The sequence below is a fragment of the Pinus tabuliformis genome, chromosome 4_2 (genome assembly GCF_031772625.1).
Source record: "Pinus tabuliformis cultivar Carrire ecotype Pingquan chromosome 4_2, CPIR1, whole genome shotgun sequence".
Lineage (NCBI taxonomy): Eukaryota > Viridiplantae > Streptophyta > Pinopsida > Pinales > Pinaceae > Pinus > Pinus tabuliformis.
Genome location: NC_142304.1, coordinates 548,420,831 through 548,448,120, shown reverse-complemented (window position 1 = coordinate 548,448,120; position 27,290 = coordinate 548,420,831). Strand labels below are relative to the sequence as shown.

The 27,290-nt window shown below is 36.6% G+C and overlaps 1 pseudogene; it reads right to left on the bottom strand.

Annotated features, from left to right (window-relative positions):
• The window catches only part of LOC149170456 (protein DEHYDRATION-INDUCED 19 homolog 6-like), a 180,896-nt pseudogene extending 158,993 nt beyond the window's left edge, over positions 1-21,903 (bottom strand).
• Between the last annotated feature and the right edge of the window lie 5,387 nt (positions 21,904-27,290).

Sequence of the window (27,290 nt, the reverse complement as noted above, 5' to 3'; positions counted from 1 at the left end):
ATGAGCTCACAATGCTAACTGCAAAAAATATGTTCGGACGGAGGTTCACCAAGAACATCAATGCGAATGAGTTTATGAAACTCAGAGGCATTTCCCAAATCTGGTCCGACATCACTACCATATAACTTTTAAAATTTAAGATCCTCGAGGTAGTCACAGGCTTGCAGTCCATCATACCAAATCTTTCCAATATCTTTACCACATAGTTCCCTTGAGATAGGAAAATTTCCCTTGGCTTCTGCCATACTTCAAGTCCTAGGAAGTAGTGCATCAGTCCTAGGTCTTTCATTTCAAATTCAGAGGCCAGCTCCCTCTTACATTTGTGAATGAGAGGGTCTGCACCTGTTAGAAAGAGGTCATCCACATACAACACCAGTATGAGAGGCTTTTCATCTTCAACCTTAAAGTAAAGGTTAGGATTGGCTTCACTCCTAGTGAATCCCAGCTTCATCAAGTAGCTATCGATCCTCTCATACCATGCTCGAGGTGCTTGCTTCAACCCATAGAGAGCTTTCTTCAACCTGCATACATGATATTTTCGATCATAAATCTCAAATCCTTCGGGTTGCTCCATGTAGACCTCTTCTTTGATCGAGCCATGCAAGAACGCAGTCTTGACATCCATCTGATGTAGGTTCCATCCTTGTGAAGCAGCAAGGGCTATGATTGAGCGGATGGTCATATATCTGGCAACAGGTGCAAATATCTCATCATAGTCTATACCTTCCTTTTGGGAGAAACCTCGAGCAACAAAACGAGCCTTATACTTTTTTGTGCTTCCATCTACTGCATGATTTATCTTGTAAAGCCATTTGGAAGTAACAACAGTCTTGTCCTGGGGTCTGGGAACTACTTCTCAAACATCATTCTTTATGATAGACTCATATTCTTCGGTCATAGCATCCTTCCATACTTGAAGCTTGACGGCATCTGAGAATGACGAAGGCTCATTTTGTATGATCGTGCTCATGATGGTCAGGTATCCTTGATACCTATTAAATTTCTTACTTTGACGGAAGGTTCCTTAGGGTGAATCATGCCCTTCAGCATCATCAAGTAACCCCTTAAGCCATGAAGGCCTCTTCCTAGAAGAGGAAGGCTCATATGGAGGAGGATCAATCGGATCCATGGGTTCTTCTACATCAGGCATTGATTCATCATCCTTTTCTTTCGGTTCCCTGGTGTAGGCTTCTTGAGAGCTCCTCAAAGTCAGAAGATTGATCACCTCGCTGAGAGCCATATCTTCGTCAAAGGTAACATCATGACTAATTATGACTTCCCTTTGACTGGCTACATAGATTCTATAGCCTTTATTATTTTCACCATAGCCCACGAAAATTCCCTTCTTTCTAGATGCTCCCAATTTATTTCTTTTCTCTTTCGGCACATGAAAGTATACAGGGCTTCCAAATTTTTTTAAAATGAGAAACATTAGGTTTCTTACCGGTGAATTTTTCTTCAGGAGTCTTGGAACCCAATGCTTGATGAGTGCATCAATTTTGTACATATACGACGGTGATTGTAGTTTTAGCCCATAGAAACATCAGAAGTCTTTGATCATGTAGCATGGTCCAGACAGCTTCCATCATCGTGTGGTTCTTCCTTCCCACCACACCATTCTGCTCAGGAGTATGTGGTGTAGTAGTCTCCCTCTTAATGCCAACCTCAGGTATGCCTGACTGAACCAATTGTAATATATCAGAGGTCTTGCTTTGGCTTGAGGGGAATGGTCCCCTTTTGAGCTTTCCTTCAGCACATCCTAGACATACACCTTCATTCTCTATTTAGAATTCGGGCATCCCTATCACCATTTGTCTTACACCGAGTATAGCTTTATAATGAAGGTGGGAAAACCTCCGATGCCAAAGTTCGGACTGAAGAGATGTGTCATAAGACATGACACCTAGCAGACTTCCATTGACCTGATATAATGAATCAACACTAAACCCAAGAGTAAAGGCATCTTTAACATTATTTTTCCATATACATACCTTGCCATCGCTGAAGGTTACCTTGTAGCCTTTGTCTTTCGTTCCCGAGATGGACACTAGATTCTTTTGAGGTCAAGTGCATTTAATACATCCTGGAATTTCTGGCCTTCTTGAATGCTTGTCCTCTTCCTTGATTCCCAGCTCTCCTCTTACCTTTGCTGTTTAATTTGTCATTCCTTTGATTGCCATCAGAGGGATTTTGATCATCGTCCTAGAGTGAGTCCTTTCTATCAGGGCACTCCCTTGCATAGTGACTTGCTTTATCGCAAATGTAACATCGTCATTTTCTTCTAGCCTTAGGTCCAGCCTTTCCTTTTGATTTAGTCCCGGAATTATTTCTTTTCCTTGCATGAAAAGAAAAGGCAGCAGGAGGGCCTTTAGGCATGGGCATTTCTTACACTTCTTCCCTTGTTTCTTCTTGAATGCATCTAGCCATTAATTCCTCAAAACCAGGAATTACATTATAGTTCAGAAGAGTAGTCCTGAACACATACCATTCAGATGGTAATCCTTCAAGAGTTGTGAGTGCCATTTCTCTGTCAATAATAGTTTCCCCAATAGATAGGAGATCGTTCTTGATCTCGGTGATTCTTAAGAAGTATGCTTGCATACTTTCATCTTTACCCTTCTTGATTTCCCTTAGCTTATTTCTAAAAAACAAAACTTGATTTGCATCATTAACTTTAAATAAACTCACCAGTCTGTCGTAGATTTCCTTGGATGTGTCTAGAACAGAGATGTAGGCCACCAAGCGCTTGTCGATAGAGTCCCAGATGATCTTCTATTGTTTTGACTTCTCCATTTTTCCATTTGTTCCAGGTAGCAGCAGATGCATTTGATGAAGGCTCAACAATATGGTCTAGCACTCCTTGATCTTCAAGGGTTAGATAGATAGACATCTTTCATCCGTGATATTCAGCCTTCTCACGGAGCTTTTCTTCAGCAGGAAAGGGTGTTGAGGACCCCATAGTTCTTTTAGGATAGCCTTGCCAATCTTCTCTTCAATGATTGCTCTTGCTCTTGCTCGGGCTTTGTCTTCACCTCAGCTCCGATACCATGTTAAGTTATGGTATGTTCTATGCTTATAACAGTTTACTTCTTTTTCTTATTATATTCCACCGATTAGTAATCACATGTACATAAAGTAAAGTGCAGATAGAACATTAAACGATCGACAGAAAACAAGCCAAGACAAGAGACACATGATGTGGTGGATAGCCAGGGACAAACCCCACAATGTGTGGGGAAACCCTTTGATCAAATATTCTTTTATCTTCAATAAATCAGCAGAGAGAAATAGTACAATAAATCTGATTCATATCAGCAGTAGAAAACCCTAGATCAGTAGCATCACCATTAGCGGCTTCATTATCAAACTAGCGTAGACCATATCTCACAAACCGACCGTCGGATTGACTTCATTCCACCACCAAAAGTTTCGGCTTCTAGAGGAGGTTTAGATGAACCTACAGTGCATTTTAGATGAGGATATATTCTAGGTCACGCAAGTCAATCTTTACTTCTGCAGTTGCAGCTTCAGTTTCAGCAGTTTCCAGCTTCAAACTAGGGCAGTCGATATCTTGCAAACTATTCGTCGTATTGACTTGATTCTACCACCAAAAGTTGCAGCTTTCAAAGAAGGTTTAGATGAACCTACAACGCAGTTTCAAAGAGGATATATTCTAGTCCACGCAAGTCAATCTTTACTTCTGCAGTTGCAGCTTCAGTTTCAGCAGTTTCCGGCTTCAAACTAGGCCAGTCGATATCTTGCAAACCGTTCGTCGGATTGACATCATTCCACCACCAAAAGTTGAGGCTTTCAGAGAAGGTTCAGATGAACCTACAGTGTAGTTCCAAAGAGGATATCTTCTAGGCCACGCAAGTCAATCTTTACTTCTGCAGTTGCAGCTTCAAATTCAACACCTTCCGGCTTCACATGTGTGAGAGAGAGAGACCCATTTCAGCGCAGTAGAGAAGAGACTCATATCTGCGCAGTAGAGAGAGAGAGATGTGATGAGATGAGTGAATCAAAATGAGGAAAAGTCCTCTTATATTTATACACAACATTGGTGGGTGAATAGATGTGACTGTTGGGCTTCTGAGCCTACATGAGTTGTAGGTCGGCTTGATAATAATTCCATAATCAAAATAAATTCATATCTACATGAATACTTATCAGAATCGGATGATCTTTATATCAATCTTACACTTCGCGATGAGAGGAATCTAATAAAAATATTATCAGCCATGAATAAGATGACCCACATGAATTTTTTCCCTGTTTTCTAATTTTAACAACCAACAACAGATAAAATGTGATGCTTAAGAAATAAAACGGCATAGAACTATTTCCTTCAAAGCCAAATTTACCCAGCATTGGCATGAATATACGTGATAAATATATAAAAGTGAGCACTAACAATTGATGTCGGAACACTCCTATAAAATCTAAATCACTCCAACATTAATACAGAGTAGAAAATGCTTTCCTCCAAGACCACGTGAGCTTAACATGGCCACCCATATATAAATGCAATGTCCAGCCAACATATTTAATTACTGTCAACTTTTCAATAGCATGCCATCTTATAAAACTTTAATATCTACTTCAAATGGGAGTCAAAAGTAAATATTAAAGCTTTATAAAGATACTGTGCACTATAAATCTTTATACTCATATGCTCTTTTTCTATATAAAGATTTATACTCATCTGCTCTTCTGTGTCCAATTACGGTATATAAAATAATGGAATGAAATAGATTATGAATGTTACAGTGCTTCATGAGTACCTTATAGCTTGAAGTATGTAGTGCAGATGCTCTGAACAGTAATTTATACGCCATGTATCATTCAGTGCTTCATCAAGTGATGGATCAGAGTTTTCCACAGGGAAATCATTCACTCCTGCAACCAAATTTTAGTGTTATGTCTCCATCTATTGAAACCAAAAATGAAATGAAAATCGGTAATGTGATTTACTTACCATTTTCTGTTATAAATATAGGTGGATTGTTATACCGTTGTTTTATGTAGATTAGCAAATCCCTTAGCCCTGGTGCATACACATAAAGCCAAAAGGATTCCTGTGCAAATGTTACAGATATATATCAACATCTATGGCTTTAGCTTTTAAATTAAAATACATAATTTGAGCTCAATTTTAAGCTTGAATATCAAAATTTGTGTGTAAGTTTTGTTCTCAATATTTTAGAATACCTTGACTCCTATTGGCACCCCACTGTGCTCTGTTGTAGAAATCAAGTGAAATACAAATCAAATGTTAGTAAGTAGCAAGAACTTCCTGGATATACTACTGGATTTGATCCTTAGTTTGTTACATGTGAACAGAATGATAGTAAATGACAAGGCCTTACAGATGAAATTGGCTCCACTGTCCCTGTTCCAGCCAGATTTTGCCTTGGTTGGGTCCAAATAATTAATTGCGTACTGACTTGTATAATAATCCATTCTGAGGAAGTCAAAGGATCCTTTTAACTGTTCAGATTCTTGTTGGAAATAATACTAAGAGGGGGGGTGAATCAGTATTATTAAGTCAAATATTCCTTTTTCAAAATCAAATGCTATACGCTACTTCAGTTAATTAAACCCGCGTATATACGCAACTATGTAGAAGAAAACCCGTGTATATAATGAAAACTTTTAATTTACTTTATCTTTCTGATGTTGATTGTTAATCTATGATTTAGAAGAAAATAACGAGTAACCAGAAACAGTAAAATAGAGTAGAAAGACAATCGCACACAAGAACACAAGATATAATGTGGAAACCCAATGTGGGTGAAAACCACCTGCTGCAATTCGTCTCTATTTTTTCTTTAATTAGAAACTTCCTTTTACAAATGTACTAGTGCAGTCCTTTACCAGTATGCAGGCTGCAACCTGTAGAGAGCTACAACTCTCTCTCATTTTCCAGCTTCTCTTGGAAGGGAGCTACAAAACCCTTAGCTCTTGCACTAGCCAAGATACTAGTACGTAGGTGCTGGCCTACAGAAGGCTACAACTTTCTCCTTCTTTCAGGGACCACATTTCATAAATTTTCATACTGGATCCACAAATAACATCAAGAATTTCTACATCAACCAATCACCTTTTCACCAATCAAAACTGAATCAACATAAACACTTCTCTGACGACTATACCCAGATCACAGTAACAGTTCCACACACCAAAACTGAACCCAGAACACTGCAGCAATAAATAGAAGCAGAAAAAACACAACTCAAAATGTATACGCTGCTTTAATGGCCTAAAACCTGCATGCATACGCTTCTGCGTATGGAACAACCTGCGTATACATTGTTTTCCTTCACTGAACCTGCATATATACGTGCCTTAGCTGAACTGAACCTGTGTACAGATCTACAAAAATAATTCACTCTTTCAAGTATTCAGGCACTGATTAACCCATATTATCATATTTATAGATCACGCATGCGCCAGATATAACAGATCAAAATCATGCAAAGATATTATCATTCAAGCCAAGAGATTATGACCCATCAATAGAACTTATCCTTCTTTTCTCTAAGGATCCTCCTTCATTCAGATCCAGATCTGCTCCACAATGCTAATCACCAATATTTCAAATCTCGTACATTATCAGATATTCAATAATTATTCAGATGATTCCTTGTCACATGATCTCCTTCCTCTTTTATAGTTTTATGCCTTCCACAATACCACGGTCCAAAACCATAATAAACCAATACCAAGGGCCCAAAACCTAGGGTCAACACTTCTGACGAGATACCATGGTCCAAAACCATAGGTTCAAATTCCAAGGACTAACAACCATGGACCAAAAATAAGTTTCCCACCATGTACGCGCTTTTCTGTGCATAAAAGTGAGTGGTATACGCATACGCAACTTCTGAACGTATAACCCGCGTGTATATGCATCTTCAGCAAGGTGAACCTATGTATACAACATTTCCTTCATTCTGAGATCTTGAACTGAGGTATGACACCAAAGTGAGTTTCCATCAAGGACAACACCTATACCATAGGGCCACACCTGTGCCAAAATGCCAACAATCTCCCCCTTTGGACTTGATGGCAACCCCAAGATCCTCAAAGTCATTCTGCCCCATGTCATGAAGGGCAAAGGGTTTTGCTCCCCCTGAGTACATGTTGATATCTCTTCTCTTTTGTGCTGAACATGCTCCCCCTGACTGTAGGCAAGATCTGAAAAAAGGTGTTCTTTAAGAGGAACCATGACTTATACATCATAAAAGACCTTCCTATCACCAAAAGACTCGATACATACAACCATCACCCAAGCAAGTGGGGATACATCAGAAATTTACATATGAAAACCAATTACATTGCATCAATCATCCCAGGAATAGTGGGGAAACCAAAATAGGCCGTTACATGACCTTGATAAAAAAAGATATACATGACATAGAGATGAAATATCAAGACTATGCAAATCACCAATAACTACTATCAACAACATTTGACAATCACTATATATATCAGCAACCATGTTCTCCTTCTGTTCTCCTTTCTGCAGCTGATCCACCTGAACCAAAAATAGCTTGAGTACTAGAAGCAAGAGCTTCTAAGGTAATGCCAACAATGGATTATTAGAAGATTATATGCTCCCCCTGAACCTGTGCCTGATGGTCTCTAACAGACCCATATCAGACTCTCTCCAACCAGAGTCTGTCCTTTTTGATTTTCTTCAGAATTCCATATACGCGACTGCACCTGCATAAATCGGCATATGTATGCGGATGCTCCTCATCCAACTCACGTACACCATCTTTTCTTTGAAACAGACAAGCTTCAAAAATAGGATGAAGCACCAAGTACTCCCAGCTTCTGTCTGAGATATTCAAAAGTTTCCCCGGGCAGTGGTTTGGTGAGTATATCTGCAACTTGTTCCTTAGAAGGAACATACTCCAACTTGACTTTCTGCTCAAGCACTTGTTCCTGAACAAAGTGATATTTGATAGGTATGTGCTTGGTCTTTGAATGCATGACATGATTCTTTGAAATGCTTATTGCACTCGTATTATCACATAAGATAGAGACAGGTGGAGTACAAGTGATTTGAAAATCCTGCAAAGTTTGCATCATCCAAAGAAGTTGAGTGCAACAAGATGCAGAAGCCACATATTCCGCTTCAGCTGTAGATAAATCAATCGAAATCTGTTTCTTGCTGAACCAAGATACTAATCTGGAACCCATAAAGAATGCACCACCACTTGTGCTCTTCCTGTCATCCATGCTTTCGGCCCAATCTGCATCTGTGTAAGCATGAAGTGTGAGATCTGTATCTCTAGGATACCATAAGCCATAGTTTTGAGTTCCTTGAAGGTACTTGAAGATTCTCTTGACTGCCTGAAGATGAGTTTCCTTTGGATTTTCATAAAATCTTCCAACTATTCACACTGCATGCATGATGTCTGGTCGGGTACCTGTCAAATAAAGTAGACTTCCAATCATAGATCTATAGGTTGGTTGATGTACTGTTGCTGATTCATCATTTGCACTGAGACTGCATACTGTAACCATATGGGTACATACTGGTTTCGAATCTTCCATGCCATATTTTTTCAGAATCTGCTTGAGGTACTTGGTTTGAGACAAGAAGATACCATCCTCATTTTGTTGGATTTGCAATCTAAGAAAATATGTCAGTTCTCCAAGCAAAGACATTTCAAATTCTTTCTGCATCACCAAGGCAACGCTTTGACTCATAGCTTCTTTGTGCTGCCAAAGATAATATCATCTACATACACAACAAGTATTAGCAATTTGTCATTTTCAATTTTTATATAAAGATTGCTATCTGCTGATCCTTTTGAAAAACCTTGTTGATGAAGGTATTTGTCCAAGTGGTAGTACCAAGCCCTTGGATCTTGTTTAATCCCATAGAGAGCCTTTTTAAGTCTGCATACAAGATTTGGATCATTCCCAAGGATAAAGCCATCTGGTTGCTCTATGTACACTTCTTCTTCTAAGTCTCCATTCAGAAAGGCTGATTTTACGTCCATTTGAAATAATTTTAACTTCTGGAAGCTAGAGAGAGCAAGGAACATTCTGATGGCCTCAAGTCTAGCAATGGGAGCAAATGTTTCTTCAAAGTATATTCCTTCTTGTTGAGCATACCCTTTACAAAGAAGTCTGCCCTTGTTTCTAATCACTTCCCCATTTTCATTCAACTTATTTTTGAAGATCCATTTTGTTCCTATGACATTTTTGTCCTTTGGTCTAGGAACCAACTCCCAAATGTTATTATTTTCGATTTTCTCAAGCTCTTCATCCATTGCCTTAAGCCAACACTCATCTTTGCATGCTTATTTTACATTTTGCAGTTCAGTGGAAGAGAGCAATGCCAAATAGCTTGAAGCTTCTGCTATTGTTCTTCTTATTTGTATACCTGCTTCTTTCTACCCCAAAATTTGAGATTCTGGATGATTCTTCTGAACGTACTTGGATGGAGTCTTCTCTTCTATCCTTATCTGTTCCTTTGGTGCCTCTTGGGGTTCTTCTTCATCATCTGTCTAACTTGGAGAGTAGTCTTCATCCTCATCGATATTTTCATGATTCACTTGCCTAGGGATGTATCCTTTTTCATCAACCACTACATCAATGCTGTCAACAATTCTTCCAAGTCTTTCATTGTAACACTTATATGCTTTGCTGTAGGGAGAATAACCAAGGAGAATGCCTTCATCTGCTCTAGGTTCAAGTTTTCCAAGCTGCTCATCAGTATTCTTAATATAGCATTTGCTCCCAAAAATTTTGAAATGATTTACTGAAGGAGTCTCACCATACCAGAGCTCATGAGGAGTTTTAGTGTTGTTCACTCGGACATTTGTTTTCTTGATAATAACAACCGCAGCATATGCAGCTTCACCCCAAAAAGTTGCGGGAGTTCCAGACTCATCAAGCATAGCACGAGCCATTTGTTGGACTATTCTCTTCATCCTTTCCGCCACTCCATTTTGCTAAGGAGTCCTAGCTGTAGAGAATTCCCTTCTTATTCCATGTTCTTCAAAGAAATCAAAAAATTCATTTGAGGTAAATTCCCCACCTCTATCAGACCTGAGGCACTTAATTTTGTAATCTGATTCATTTTCAGCCAAGGCTTTGAAGGATTTGAATTTTTCGAATGCTTCGTCTTTGTGCTTCATAATTCCTAACCAAACAAACCTGGAGAATTCGTCAATGAATAATATAAGGTATTCTTCTCCTCGAGGTGACCTAATGGACCACATACATCTGTATGGACTAGCTCAAGAGGCCTACTAGCTGATCCTTCCTTCTCAGGAAAGTTAGTTCTAGTTTTCTTACCAAACTGACATGATTTGCATATGGTGTTGTCTGGAATTTTGATATCTGGAAGACCACGAACTGCCTGGTATTTGCATGCTTTCCTTATTTGTGAAAAGCTTAGATGCCCCAACCTCGAGTGCCATAACCAGTGTTCATCATCCTTGCTTAAATAGCATTGTTGTTGTCCTTCTTCAAATATGTACAGATTATTTGGAGTTCTTCTGCCTTTGATCACTGTTTCTCCTGTATCAAGATCACGAACACTACATCCAGTTGATCGAAATATTACCTCGGTTCCTTGATTGCACATCTGACTAACACTCAGTAGATTATGCTTCAAGCCATCAAAATACAAAACATTTCCATCCTTGACCTTTTCATTCAACTGAGCAATGCCTTTTCCTTTTATGGCTGCAGTGGTATCGTTTCCAAAAGAAACCTTCTTTCCCTTTTCTAATGCAGTATATGATTCAAGTTTTTCTTTATCACCTATCATATGCTTCGAACATCCATTGTCGATATACCATAGATTTTCTTGTCCTTCTACATAAAAGGATATCCCACCTCTTTCTGGTTGTGGTTCCTTCATTCTCCATGTTCTGGCATTTGAGGTTTGTTCCTTCTTAGTTGTCTTCCAAAACCTGCTCCTGCATTCAGAATCTTCATGACCAAAGTTATTACAAATAGAACATTCAACTTCATTTTCAAGGGCTAAAAAGTTGTTATAAGTCCTTTTCGTGATCCTAGTCATATTCCTTTGTTTTTGAGCTTCTCTAGTCATGATTGTCTTATAGGCAACACATTGGGCTACTTTGTGACCAAAGTTATGGCAAGAGAAGCATTGGCCATTGAAGAAACTCCCGCGATTATTAAATCTATCATCCAACCAATTGTAGTTTCTACTGACATCCATTCTTGAGGCAAATTAGGAAGATTTTACCTGAGGCTGATTGTAGCTTCTATTTGTCCTTAAGGTAGCTTGCCCCCGATCTTCTTGATAGTCTTTGTTCATTCTTGAGGTAAACTGTCCCTGATATACCTGATGATTTCTATTAGGCCTTTGCTCGCTCCTCCTTGCTGCATCAAGATAACTTTTGGAGGTGGATGCTTGAGATGTTTCTTCATTATATCCCAGACTTGTCTTAATTAGTGGAGAACGCTGCACATTGATAATCTCATCTAGAGTTTCATATCCTCTAACAAATTTAAGATTAATAGCTTTTGTTTTCTCAATCTCCTTTCTAAGACCAACAATTTCACATTCCAAATTTTCAAGATGTTTTTCCCTTTCAGCCACTTGACATTGAAGAGAATCAATAGTCACATTTTTCTCTTCTAAGAAAATTTTGATACTAGATATCTCTTTATAAAAACCTTCTACATCTATAGCATCCTTGTAGTCATCATCTTCAAAAGCCATTAAAAGTTTATACTTATTACCTCGTTCATCTTTGTCACTAATTGAAAGTCCATCACTATCTTTATGAGTGTAATAGCTTTTCTTATTTTCACTATGTTTCTTGTTCCATCTAACATGTTCCTTCCCGTTGTCAATATTATCCTTGTGAGGACATTTGGTAGCATAGTGACCGACTCTTCCACAAGCAAAGCATTTGAAAGGTAACTTACCTCGGAATCGCCCAGTACCTCGTTGAATATTTCTGACAAAATTTGATTCTTCTTCTTCTTCTGACACGTGTCCTGACTCGTAGTACTCACCTTTGCCTGAAGCCTTGAAGGAAACTTCTCTCCTGTCTGATGGACCTCATTTCCTCATTTCATAAGCAGTTAGAATTCCGTGCAGCTATGACATTTTAAGGCTTTGTAGATTCTCTTTTTCTTCTATTGCAGAAACTTTAGATTCAAACCTAGGGGACAAAGATCTTAGAACTTTTTCAACCACAACAGCCTCTTTTATTTCTTCACCCAAATTTTCATACAATTAAAAATCTCATCTACACGAAGAAAATAGTTAGCCACACTTTCATAATTATACATCCTGAGATTTTCATACTGAATCCTGAGGGTTTGAAGTTTTTCTCGTTTTACCTGATCATCTCCTTCATAGCTCAGAACAATATTGTTCCATATCTCTTTTGTGGATTTAAACTGCATTACCTTGACAAATTCTGATTGAGATAGGCATCCTAATAGAGTATTGACCTCCTTTGCATTTGTTTCATATTTCTTCTTTTCAGCCGGATCTGTAGGAGTTGCTGATGGAAAAGTATACCCTGTATCTATGATATCCCAGAATTCTGTACCAAGAGATTGAAGATAGGCAGTAACTCTTACCTTCCAATAAACGAAGTTTGTCCCATCAAAAATCGATGACCTGATTGATGCTTCCCTCTCGTAGTTGCTCATGATGAATGATCTTCCTTCAAGCGATCAAGCTTCTTCTGAAGGACCTGCTCTGATACCAATTGTTTAAAAAAATACTAGGGGGGTGAATCAGTATTATTAAGTCAAATATTCCTTTTTCAAAATCAAATGCTATACGCTACTTCAGTTAATTAAACCCACGTATATACTCAACTATGCAGAAGAAAACCCGTGTATATAATGCAAACTTTTAATTTACTTTATATTTCTGATGTTGATTGTTAATCTATGATTCAGAAGCAAATAACCAGTAACCAGAAACAGTAAAACAGAGCAGAAAGACAATCACACAGAAGAACACAAGATATAAGGTGGAAACCTAATGTGGGTGAAAACCACATGCTGCAATTCGTCTCTATCTTTTCTTTAATTAGAAACTTCTTTTTACAAATGTACTGGTGCAGTCCTTTACCAGTACGCAGGCTGCAACCTGCAGAGAGCTACAACTCTCTCTCATTTTCCAGCTTCTCCTGGAAGGGAGCTACAACCCCCTTAGCTCTTGCACTAGCCAAGATACTAGTATGTAGGTGCTAGCCTACAGAAGGCTACAACCTTCTCTTTCTTTCAGGGACCACGTTTCATAAATTTTCAGACAGGATCCACAAATACCATCAAGAATTTATGCATCAACCAATCACCTTTTCACCAATCAAAACTGAATCAACATAAACACTTCTCTGACGATTGTACCTAGATCACAGTAACAGTACCACACACCAAAACTGAACCCAGAACACTGCAGCAATAAACAGAAGCAATAAAAACACAACTCAAAATGTATACGCTACTTTAATGGTCTGAAACCTACGTACATATGCTTCTGCGTATGGAACAACCTGCGTATACGCTGTTTTCCTTCACTGAACCTGCTTATATACACGCCTTAGCTGAACTGAACCTGTGTACAGATCTACAAAAATAATTCACTCTTTCAAGTATTCAGGCACTGATTAACCCAGATTATCAGATTTATAGATCACGCATGTGCCAGATATAACATATCAAAATCATGCAAAGATATTATCATTCAAGCCAAGAGATTATGACCCATCAATAGAACTTATCCTTCTTTTCGCTAAGGTTCCTCCTTCATTCAGATCCAGATTTGCTCGACAATGCTAATCACCAATATTTCAGATCTTGTACATTATCAGATATTCAATAATTATTCAGATGATTCCTTGTCACATGATCTCCTTCCTCTTTTATAGTTTTAGGCCTTCCACAATACCATGGTCCAAAACCATAATAAACCAATACCAAGGGCCCAAAACCTGGGGTCAACACTTCTGACGAGATACCATGGTCCAAAACCATAGGTTCAAATTCCAAGGACTAACAACCATGGACCAAAAATAAGTTTCCCACCATGTACGCGCTTTTCTGCGCATAAAAGTGCGTGTATACGCATACACGACTTCTGAACATATAACCCGCGTGTATACATGTCTTCGGCAAGGTGAACCTGCGTATACAAGATTTCCTTCATTTTGAGCACCTGAACTGAGGTCTGACACCAAAGTGAGTTGCCATCAAGGACAACACCTGTACCATAGGGCCACACCTGTGCCAAAATACCAACAATTCTTGCTCAGTGAACTTTAGCAAACGATCACCAAGCCTATCTCTCATTGTAAATGGGTAGTCCCCTGACGTTACTAGATTGATAAACCTGCCATAAAAAAAGTCATAGTGGAACAGAGTACTGTAAGAAAATAAGAAAATATGATGATAGAAAATTTATGCACCTAACAAAAGCCATAAAAACAACTAACCACAAAAGAATCTTATATTAAATTGTAAGGATCCAAAACCAGAGACAAGTAATACCATCCGAGCATGAAATCAATCGCTCTCTGTGCTACATTTTGGTCATCGTGAGATGACGAATAAGGATAAGTCCAGTTGCAGACTAATGTAAGCCCTATACAACCCTTTTTCTCGACCTACAAATATTTTCACAACACAAATCTCTCTTTGTGAGTGCAGAGAAAACATAGCTAAAACTGAGAAGCTAGTAACGAAAACTTAATGAACTTTTTAAATGCACATTGCACAGTGATTTTAAAGTATAATTAGAACACTGCTAATTAAAAAATACTTGCTTAGATTTATACCAACTTTGGAGCTATCCAATGTTGAGAAGGATCAAAAGACATTTTGTAACTATTTTAGTTGATAGTGTGAATATCTCAATCTTCCAATAATACAACTTATATGGGCATGCTTAAGGGGAAGGGCTACTTAACAGATGCCAGGCTTATTGGTCTCTGTATGCATTTCTCTTTCAGACCCAATATAGATGTACAATTTTAGTGACAGCTAAGACAATGAGAATGCTCAAGTGGCCTAATTATCATCATTCACAACTATCATGAAGGAGTAGGATGATAGGTTTTTATTTCATATATCAGATAAAAATTCAACCATCAAATTGGGAAGATCTTACGGAAGGAGTAGGATAAGGGATTTTTTTGAAGACTGGGTAAACATTCCATTTGTATCATGAAATAGCACATATCGAATTCACATGGTAAAGCATAATCCCAATATAGTAGCGTTTTCAAAATTGTTGTATTCATATTATCAAAATCTACCATTGCAATAAATGTCAGCATAGATTGGATAGCAGGATTCCAATGAAAACAAATTGGGAAAGAGGCTAATCATTATACTCTTCCAGTTATCCTATTCTATAAGGTTCATGGTGAAATCACAATGTTCTCTTGTTTAAATTGTATTTTTGAATGCAAATATGGATTCAACACGTCGGGTTTTCCCAAGGTATATGAATTGTGGGACTTGATAACTTTAAATTACAATTTTCCTAATATTTCAATAGATTTTGAGAAAAATCAACCAGAAAATTTGTCCAAAACAGGGCCAAAAAGTCGCCCCGTTAGACTACTGTGATGGGCAATTGGAAAATCATCATCAGTAAGCTGAGGTTCGAGTTAATTGGGTATCCTATTGCCTCATAAGTTAGGGCCTAATGGATCCCGAATATAGTAGCCTTTTATGCAGTACGCCTGGTAACTGCATCCTCTGTTGCATCTCTTACCATGAATGTATGTCACCCAACTATATATTTGAAGATCAAACCCTAAAACAGAGCACTTCCCATTGCCATAATGTTTATAGCTTAACCACTGTAAATCCATTTGTACATAAATCAACATTTTTATGTGCTCTGGGGTCTTTTGACATAAATCTACATGCTGACCAATTGAAAAAACAATCATGAAAGCTGATGATAGCTTCAATTCTCTTAGGCTTTTGTGTGTAGAATAACTACTCTACCTTGTATTTGCTCCTATATACTTCGACAGTAGCTGCATGTGCGAGAAGCATGTAATGTCCCACTGTGTACATTTCATTTGCATCAGATCTCTAAAAACCATAGAGGCCAGGAGCAAGAATTCCGACATCATATCCTAGGGTACAATATATAAAAGGTTCGTTGAATGTTATCCACTGTTTAACTCGATCACCAAATAATCAAAAACATGCTTCTGCATAGGCACTGAAATCAATCCTGCATCATGATATCATTATAACATAACTAGTAATTGTCCAAAAAGGTACAAAGAGAGGCCAATAGGATTATTAAATTGAAATTGTTGAATTTTTCTAGAAGAGTTGATTGGTTTGTGGAAAACCTTGTTTTCTTGGATTGGATCATTGTGCAATTAATTTTCTTTAGATGTTTTGTTTATATCTATATTACAAGGAACACATTGAAAAATCAAGAGGTTAAGTTAATTACCCAAATCAAGAAACCTCTATAGATGGCCATTATAAGTGGATTTATGGTGTCAGTGGCTTTCACAAGCTCAAATTCAAACGTCCGCCACATATTCAAATGTACCGAGCATTGACACATGCCAGTTGATTCTCACAATTTAATTATAAAATCATGTCAAAACGTACCGGGGGATTAATTCTGCGGAGATACAGCTAAAGAGTTGGCCACAGGTAGTTTTAATTGGTGTATGGGGTATATAATTTAATACTAATCAGTGCTTGCCAAAAGCCAGGGAAGAAGAACAACGCTTGCCAAAAGCCAGGGAAGAAGAACAGCAACAACAATTGGCAGACCAAAGAAACGATTAACTCTGACGCCAAGAGTGACATAAAAGAATGGGAAAAAGCAGTTAAAATATCTTCAAGAGTGACATAAAAGAATGGGAAAAAGCAGTAAAAATATCTTGCCATGCCACGGAGCGCACAATAGAACTCAGAGGTGAAAAGAAGGCAACTCAACCGATATTTGGAAACATGATCGTCCAGTGATCTGCAACTTGTACGGAAATGATAAAACAGTCTCAGATAGTTTCATAGGAGAGATTCCTACAATATCTCATAAAAAAATATTCCTAAAACTCAAATAGTTCTTGACCTTCATTTATGTGATGTTTCTGCCTGGATTTCTTCCAACATATGGCAATACACACCATTAATGTTAAAGCGATCATCAAAGATCATCAAAGCTCCGGGTATCGTTATTCCAAGAACAATTTTCACTTTGGCATTTTTAGATTTTTATTGAACGATACATTCCGAAAGAATCTGCAAGACATTGAAATAAAATTATTTTCAATGAGCCTAAGATTATATGGCCCTTCAACTGTTTAGGTATTAGCATTGTTTGCAGAATACATTGCACTAGTTGGAAACAAAATACAACGAAAATTGCTGATGAATACCAAAATGAAATATCAGATTACATGAGTTTTAGCAAAGGCTTGCAGAGAAGTTGTACTGGAATTGTTGTTCTCTATATATCTGCACCATAATGCTAAACACGATTGTTATACAATTTTGGTAATGGAAATCCATTTTATTTTGAATAATTGTCACAAAAAGTGTAAAGAGTGACATACAACTCTTTAAGGCTTTTTCAGTTCTGATAGCCAATCTGGAACTGTGCCATTCACGTTGTTATTTTGTATATGTCTACACAACCAGCGAACAAATAATCACAACTTTCTTTGTAATATTCGTGCTCTTTTTCCAAATATACATAATTGGCTAAAGATCAAATGACCTAGAAAGTGGAGGTTTATGTTTAAAGAAAATACTTACATTCTCTCCAATATGGTTAAATTGGAAAGGTCCAATCACATGGTTATTGTCAGGTGACCTGCTAATTTCAACACAGTGAAATATTCAAATGGAAGCAGCACAATCATATTTTATTTTAACAATCAAATACTTTTAACCCAAAATTAAGAATCCTAATCAACACAATTTCTATTTTATTTTAACCCAAAATTAATACCATTGCTATGAATTTTTAGTTTGTACGCACAACCCTCCAGCCAAAAGTTGGATGTAGGCTAGTACATATGTATATCATAGACTGTATGTTGATAATATTATCTACAGTTTCAGCATGCATCAATATGGAATAATATATGCAAATTTAATAAACTCCACTGTGACACTTTATACTTGTAGTGTTGTTGGTGTTTTTAAAATATGAACTTTTCAGAAAGCATTCTAACAAGTAAACAATAATAAAATGTGTTACATGCCTAAGCACTCCCTTCCCTATGAAAAATCTAAAGGTGACATTTAAATAGCTGGTCCATTATTTCATAACAACAAAGTCTTACTTTCCTTTTCCAATGTTTGGCATAAAGTTATTATAATCCCAAAATAAAACAGACATATCAATGGGTCAGCAATCAAAGGAACAATAGGAAAGAAAACTACATGAGCATTGAGAATCATTAAGCAATTGTAGATAAGCATTAAAAAATTAAAAAAAAAAACATTCTTAATGTTACCTGCCCATAACTCGCACATCAAGGGATTTTTTCATCGAGCTTTCCTCTGATGATACAATTGGTTTTATTTGATCCTCATTATAAACAAAGGAAGATAGCAGAGGATCTGGTACTGCACTATTAGCAGCCACCCCATGCAAAGACACACCTCCTAGAAGTGGATGCAGCTACCCCTCCCGAAGCTCTCTACCCGGAAAACAGAGTGTGGAATTAGGTGGCAACACACCTCTGCGAAATCTCCTCCTATGCTGCATGTATCTAGTAATTAAAGGGAACAAATTGACAACCTTCATAGCCATGTCATTCAAGAACTATAATTTTAATGGATAGAATACTAAGGTCGACAAGCACTGACAAACATAATCTACATTTTTAACAGACAGAAAACCCAAGGAAGTCAGAACACAGCTCTTTTGATACAAGGGAGTAGCATCTGAAATATTGAAATAAATATAAATTCTTCTCTACCCAAGCATTTCAAACTTAGATTCCACTATATCTTGTCATGTCATAGTCAAAGTAGAGGATATTTTGAACAATTGACCATGTTGAAGAGTTATATGCCCAACCATACCCTTCCCAACTTTAGCTGCACACACAGGACATAGCTGCAAAGAAATACACAAGATATTCAGGAAATCATTACACATGAGACCTCATCTAATAGGCCAGCGTCATAAATTTAAAGACCCACAAAAGTTTCCTCTTACTTAAAACAATAAGTTTATTTGCTCTTTATAGGAAGTCAAACTATACATCCAAAAACTTGAGGAAACAATAATGTTTAGACAGAAATAACTAATAAGTATTCCATAGCTTATTGCAAATAGTCAGTAGGAAAGCAAATGTGTCATAAGAAGACTGAAAAGATCAAACAATCAAATGGAAATTTCATCGAGCAATAGGAATGGTTTTCCTATGTATATTACCGTTTACATATCGAATTAAAAAGTTTAAAATGACTTATCAGAATAGATTTTTTATGTTCTTCAATGCACCTCCTAGGCTTAGACCATCTCAATAACAAATACCTGCCTATTCACTATCATATCATCCTAGGAGTGAATCTTAAATATAATAAAAAATACTAAAAGTTGTTTAAACCAACATGGATGTAAATTCTCACACATTGAGACTTGAAAAAAGAAACTTTTGAACAATGTCAACATGGATCATTCCATGTCCACTAACATAGATGACAGATTCTATCTATCTCGGAAATGCACACCCCACATACAGGAATTTTCTTGCTGGAAAATTCTCAAACAAGTAATATATCTTTATTAAAATTGGGAATACTTCCACTAACCCATGTTATATTGGTCAGTGTCAAGCAACTATTTGATTTTTTTACTAAGAAATCTCAAGCAGAGAACCACTTATCCAATTGGTTAGTGGATGTCATTTTCCAAAAAAATACCCTTGGGTTCAATGTAATTGGATTGAGCAACTGATTATATAATACGGGCCCCATTGTCTATGGCACAGATGGTATTCGCTTGCAACTATTCTATGGAATATTTTCCTAAAATGGCTCTTGTAAGGTCTTGAATATGTTCCTCAATCTTACAACCATAGTTACAAGATTAAAATAAATTGATATGCCAACCCAGAACTGATGAATACACTCTTAAAATGTGTAATATAAAACATGCAGGCAAAATGCTAGCAAACAGTAACTTTGGCTAAAAAGCGACCCAAAAAACAATGTAAATATAAGGACAGAGTTTCCACACATCGCATTTTTTGTGTCGATGCAATGTTCATCCTCAAGATGGCAGCAAAGCAATGCGATATCAAAATCCTAAAAACAAAATGGGCAAGTGAAATCTGCCCGTATGTCATCATTGCCCTCCAATTCATCAAAGTTAAACTGCCGATCTGTATAGATAGAAAAACAACCTACTCAAAGCTTCAAATGATCCCAAACAAAAACACAATTTACAAAATTTAAAACCCCGAAAAGGCAATTAGCCTGAAGCAGGTCAAATTAATATGCTCGTAGTTTGAACCTAGACAAAATAGAGGGGTCTTCTAACGGGCAATACCGATGGATTTACAGAATTGACCCCAAAAGTATATAGATAAAAAAATGAACTTTACAGCACAACAAGACCAACTTTGAGCCACTGCAGTTAATATGTAGCGATAACTCCACAGTTAATATGTAGTGATAACTCCACAGGGGTCGCCTTCAAAGTACTGCAAATACTACATGAGTTCATTCATATGAAGGTACTTAATTTTTTCAAAATAAGTGCCATAATTCCTAAAAATTAGTCCAACAAAAGCAAATGGTCTGAACATTATAACAAAATGACCCAGCGGATAAGGTAGATTTCAACCATCTATAGCCTTGAGAAACTAGCACATAAAACTCAAAAGCCCTCAAGATTTTAGGTCCCTATGAACACTTCGAAATTAAAAACAGGGCAAAAGTAAGAAACCTGTATGATGATGATAATGATGAACTGCGTGATGGCACTTTGTTGCCGTGATACAAGCCACCCATAATTCAACGTCTATGGTGTCTGGAGCTTAACAATTTCTCACTTGACACAAGACAAAACCATGGCTTCTCTCAGACCCTTTGCAATTGATATGGGAAAAAATAGTAAAAATATCTTCAACAGTGACATAAAAGAATTGGAAAAAGCAGTAAAACATTTTTTGTGTCGATGCAATGTTCATCCTCAAGATGGCAGCAGAGCAATGCGATATCAAAATCCTCAAAACAAAATAAGCAAGTGAAATCCGCTCATATCTCATCATCACCCCCCAATTCATAAAAGTTAAACTACCAATCTGTACAGACAGGAAAACAACCTACTCAGAACTTCAAATGATCCCAAACAAAAACACAGTTTACAAAATTGAAAACCCCCAAAAGGCAATTAGCCCGAAGCAGGTCAAGTTAATAGGCTCATAGGTTGAACCCAGACAAAACAGAGGGGCTTCTAATGGGCAATACCGATGCATTTATGGAATTGACCCCAAAAGTAGATAGATAAAAAAATGAACTTTACAGCACAACAAGACCAACTTTGAGCCGTTGTAGTTAATATGTAGCGATAACTGCACAAGGGTCACCTTCAAAGTACTACAAATACTACATGAGTTCATTCATATGAAGGTACTTAATTTTCTCAAAATAAGTGCCATAATTCCTAAAAATTAGTCCAACAAAAGCAAATGGTCTGAACATTATAACAAGATGACCCAACGGATAAGGTAGATTTCAACCATCTACAACCTTGAGAAACCAGCACATAAAACTCAAAAAACCTCAAGATTTTAGTTCCTTGTGAACACTTCGAAATTAAAAACAAGGAAAAAGTAAGAAACGTGTATGATGATGATAATGATGAACTGCGTGATGGCGCTTTGCTGATGTGACACGAGCCAGCCATAATTCAGCGTCCATGGCATCTTGAGCTTAACAATATCTTTCCTGACACAAGACCAAACCCTGGCTTTTCTCAAACCCTTTGCAATTGATATTGAAGAACATGTATGAAGTATAGTATAAAAATGACTCACCAAGTTTTATGGAATGAGAAGGAATTTATATAATGTGGATTTAGTCATTTAATAAATCAGATAATAGAGCTTAAATTTGTTTAATTATTATTAAAGTATTATGTTGAAATGAGTAATAAAAATTGAATTTTTTTATTTAATATTAAAATATTATGTTGAAATTGATAAGTTGTTATTTTACTTTATTATTTATTGGAAGTGTGAATATTTATATTATTATTATTTTTAATATATTGTGTGTGTGGTATTTTGAGTTAATAAGAAATTTAAGTGTAAATTGATTATCGATAAATAATTTATTGTGAAACATATTAGGCATACCAAATCATTCATGGATGGTAATGGTGGTAGTGGTTCCAAGCATTTCAAACTATAAACTAAAGATTTAATGAGTGAAAATTAAGGTGGAAGAATCCCTAGTCTAACTTGAAGATGGATGAATCTATGATAAAAGATATCAAGTGGGAACTTGATGAGATAAGACAAGATTCACAATGAAAATCATGCAAGTGATGGATAAATCACTAGGGGACAACAAGCACATCATTTCAATTGCGGGGACTTGAACCGAAGCTGCTCTAGTAAGAGCCAGGTATCTTGACCTACTAGGCTATAATGGAAGCATAAAAATGGATTAAGCCTTCATGTAGGTTGATTAAGCATAACCTAAGACTTAAATAAGGATGACCTCATGTATGTGTTCCATTTGGATAAGCACAATATGTATCATGATCATGGAATTTTAACATGATATTGATGATTTAAATGATTGTACAAATGATAATATCTTAACATTGAATTTGACTCAAATGTCCTTGGGGAAGGAAGAATATTGGACAAGAGGTTAAGGCTCAAGATGATGAGACTCATTTGAAATTTAATGATGTACTTAGATGGGTATACCTATGATGTAATGGTTAACTTCCTAATAGAAAGAACAAGAAATGTATGTTGAAAAAGTAATTTGTACCTTGATGAAAACATGACACTAATAGTACTCATGGGATAACATAATCCTGTTCAGGGTTGGACCACATCCTCACGTAGATCCTAAAGGGATGTTGAACTGTTTATACAAGTAAATGAAATTAATTCATGATAAGAATGCTTATAGTGTATTGTTGTTCTATATTTGATAAGTATTGAAATGATTCTCATATTAACGATGTTTCGTGATATGATAGTATGTGTTAAATGTATATAGTTCTAATGAGAGGTTAACGATGTATATGTGGTGCTTATTTAATTATTTGTTATGATAATGATGTTGAATTCTCATGATGGATATGATATGCATAGGGATCATGATGTAAATTAACATGTGGTTCATTTATTACGAGATTTCATGATATATCCTTGATGTTGATATGTTGATGTTATAACTTATGAGAGTATTTTATGATGTGAAACATGGGGTAATTGCATGCAAATTTTATGACATTCAAGAGTATGCAGATCTTTACTATTCAAAATGTTGTGATAACAATCACTTTATGTTATCAGGATGAAATGAAAGTGTTGGCATCTGGACTATTTCTCTGATACTATGATTATAACTAATGCATTGATTACATGTTGAGATGTGGTGATTGACAGGAAATCCACGAATGGGATGAGAGGGCCGATTTATTTGATGATCTCGTGGGTGCCCATACCTGCGAGGGAGAATATGTAACACCATATGAACTGAGGAAAACCAAAATCAACACTACATATGCTAGTGGTTCTTTTGTATTGTATAGCTCTTGAGGGGCTATGGGAACATCTTGAGGGGCTATGGGGGAATAAGTGCCTGATATTGGCACTAATTGTCATTCCTTCTCATATGAAAAGTCATGAGCCTAGTCAATCTTGATCTGAGGCCAGTCCTATTTTGATAGGAAGAGCTCTAAGGTAAGGCTATGAGCTATGACCTACAAGCTTTGTCGGTACCCTCAAGACTAATCAAAGTACCTAGTAACAAGGCTCCTCAAGTCAAGTCTACTAGCATGGGGTTGATATATTATTATAGAACATGCCTATAAGATTTTTTCAAGTTAGCCTAGATCCTCTCCTAGGCGTCTTCTTCTATCTGACACAAAATTATATCTATGCACTTCTCCCTTCAAGATATCCATAAGACGCCTTGTAAAATACCTTAAGGTGGACTGTTGTTTACTTTCTGATGATGTTGATACCTTCTTTTACAAGCTTAATACTTAATATAATATTGTCTGTAGTAGAAGCTTCCAAGGTGCTAAGTCAAGAATCTTTACTCAAGGTGATAGGCTGATCCTCTTCTTGAGTTCAAGTCATAGTTATGTAGTTTCTCAACACTTACATATAATTTCTCCTCTTTCAACCTTTAACAATAGGTCTAGTCCCTTGAAATATTTGTAGAATTATATTGCAAATTTGTCCCTTTAGGGCTTTCAATAGTCCCAAAAGGATGCGAAATTGATCTTCCTTCAATGTGTCACAATTTGATGGAGTGAGAGGTTTATATTTGGCAAGACTTGTATAAATATAATAATTTTTGAAGATAATTGTGTTCCTTTAGGGTGTTTGAGTTTTGGATCAAACCTTCTAAATAATCCTACTATGCCCCTATATAGTTTGGTCCTAGTATTTTTTAAAATTAGTTTCCTTGCTACCTATTAGGATTATCTATAGTCCAGAAAAGATTAGTTTAACTAGTTACTTGATCACCTTCACAAAATTTCACAAAACCTTATGATTTTCACATATTTTTAATGTGTTACAAGACCTATGAATTTTAGCACATGCCTTAGATCTTTCTCCTAGAATTCTCAACCTCACGATGATTCAAACTCTCTAGGTTTGAGTTTATTATAAGCTGTATTGAGTTCCTTTTTGAATTTGAAGATGACAAAAATATTCTGTGTCTATTGCAACAATCAAGCCATCTAGTCTGCTTAATGAAATATCTATGTCTCATTAGTTCAATCTCATTTCTAAGCTGAGTAGCCTATGATTGCAACTCTGTGGTCATGATCTCAGAAAAGCATGTCTTTATTCTCCAATCTTGCATATGTTTTTCCATAGACAATAATAACAAAAGGTCATTATTGTGAAATGATTTTTGATCCGGTATCCTCCTACCAATTAAAGGCATCCAATAGATGGTTAAAGTAGTGGTTGGGAGGAATTCATTGTCAAAAAAATCCAAGGGTTTCCAAACTAGAGAAACAAGGGCATGTGTTTGATTTATGGGCTAACGTTTGAAAATTTTCTACGAGAAGAGGAGTTGGTGGGAGTCCTTATGGCAAGGGCTTTCACCTCTTCCTTTATTTCTTAAAGTAGTCTTGAAATAAGTGATTATAGATATATGATACATATAATATGCAAAGCTCTCACAACACAATAATATTGAACATTTGCATGAGACATAACTTAATTTATTTTCAATATATTTTTGCTTTAGAAAAGGAAATATATGCTACCATGATGCAATACAATGATTCACCAACATTGGGCATCAAAAAAATGAATTGGACCATGGATTTTACATATGATCACAATCATCCACTATAAACTATGATTATTAGCCACTCTGCAATCAAAGGCACAACGCAGGGACAACATGTATCCATATTGGAGGATAGTGGGGAAACCCAAAATTTTATTGATGCACAATTGGTGGAGTGTAGAGGCATTCATAGATTGATATATATGCTGAACAATGTCGGTGAGAGAGGATGCCCATGCTTCACCTTAGTTGTCTTCTTGATTGTTGGTTAGATATGTTGAGGATATGGTTGACGGGACAAATGTTGAGGATATGGTTGATGGGTCAATATTGAATTCAAAATCCTCCCTTAACCCTTTAGCCAAAAATATGTCTCCTCAAGTATCTCCAATAATATCATATGAAGAGTCATAATATTTAACTTGGAATTATGGCCCACCATGATCATCTAATAATTAATTGAAATAGCAGTAGACCCAAATTTAGGGATTGGGTGGATCATATAGTGGGACTATGCTAGTGGGAACCCTAAATAAATGACTTGAAACCCCCTTGATTTTCTACCTTGATGGTATTCATCTCCCAAATTTCTTGTTGGATACACAAGTCCTGAAAACATGACAAGGAAGATGAGAGGAAGTTGACAAGGACATTAGGTTGTCGTAGAACATCATAAAGTGCGTCCACATGGATGAACATGGAATGGGAATTAAGGTCATAAAGTCATAAAGGTCACAAAGGTGCATCAAAATATTTTTGGAGTGTCCCAAAGGTAAATATACAATTCTTGTCTCCTATAAAATAAAATATACATTTATTGTGGTGATAGTATCCACAAGATTCTTAGAACTAGTGGTATAGTGTTTGGCAATGAATGAATAAGCAAGAAAAGGGGGAAAGTATATAAAAAATATGGTTAGAGTATGCATCAAATTCCCCATCCTTGAATGAAATGGTGTTTTACACAGGGCTCATGAGAGAATATGGGATGGAGGGTAGATTGGCATGGTCAGAAAATGAGAGAAGGGTTTTATCTACTAAAGGAATATGGGATGGAGGTTATGTCTAAGTTCAGGGAGGCTTTTAGCTTTTTTGACAAGGATGGAGGTGGATGTATCACAACAAAGGAGCTCAAGACAATAATGCATTCTTTGGGTCGAAGCCCCAATTTATATTGGAAGCGGTCCAAACGTTTTATATTCAATAATCCAGTCTTGAATACAATCAACCACAAAGAGTAGTTATAATCTGCGTGTAAATGCAACATATTAAATACACCATTCCAAAATGATTTTTCTGAGAAGAATCAAAGAAATAGATGACTTTGGATATCCATCCCCTCCATACATAGTAAACAACAACCAGGCCCACTTTATCCTTTACGACACATTGTCTCATGCCAAGGCGAAGCCAAAAATATACATTTACTGATATTCTTAAGTAGAGCAAAAATATGAAGCCAATATACAAAGATTCTCTAAAGCACTGCTCAAAAAAGAGTCAACTTGCCTCCTAGGGAGAGCCACCTCTGTGCCCATGATAAAAGTTTACAGTGGATTTTCCCTATAAGTCAACTCCAATCCTTAATTCCATAAAAATTAGGTTGGAGCATAAATCTAAGATTTTCAAAATCTGCATCCAATGCAGTGGAGATAACACCAAAATTATGATAAATCCCCAGTACTAATGCATCATCTCGGTAGGAAGAAATCATATGAGATTTATTATTATTCATAAGGAGTGTAGATACTGATCAAAAGAGGTCAATCTACCAAATAGTAACTTATCATCGAAAAATATCA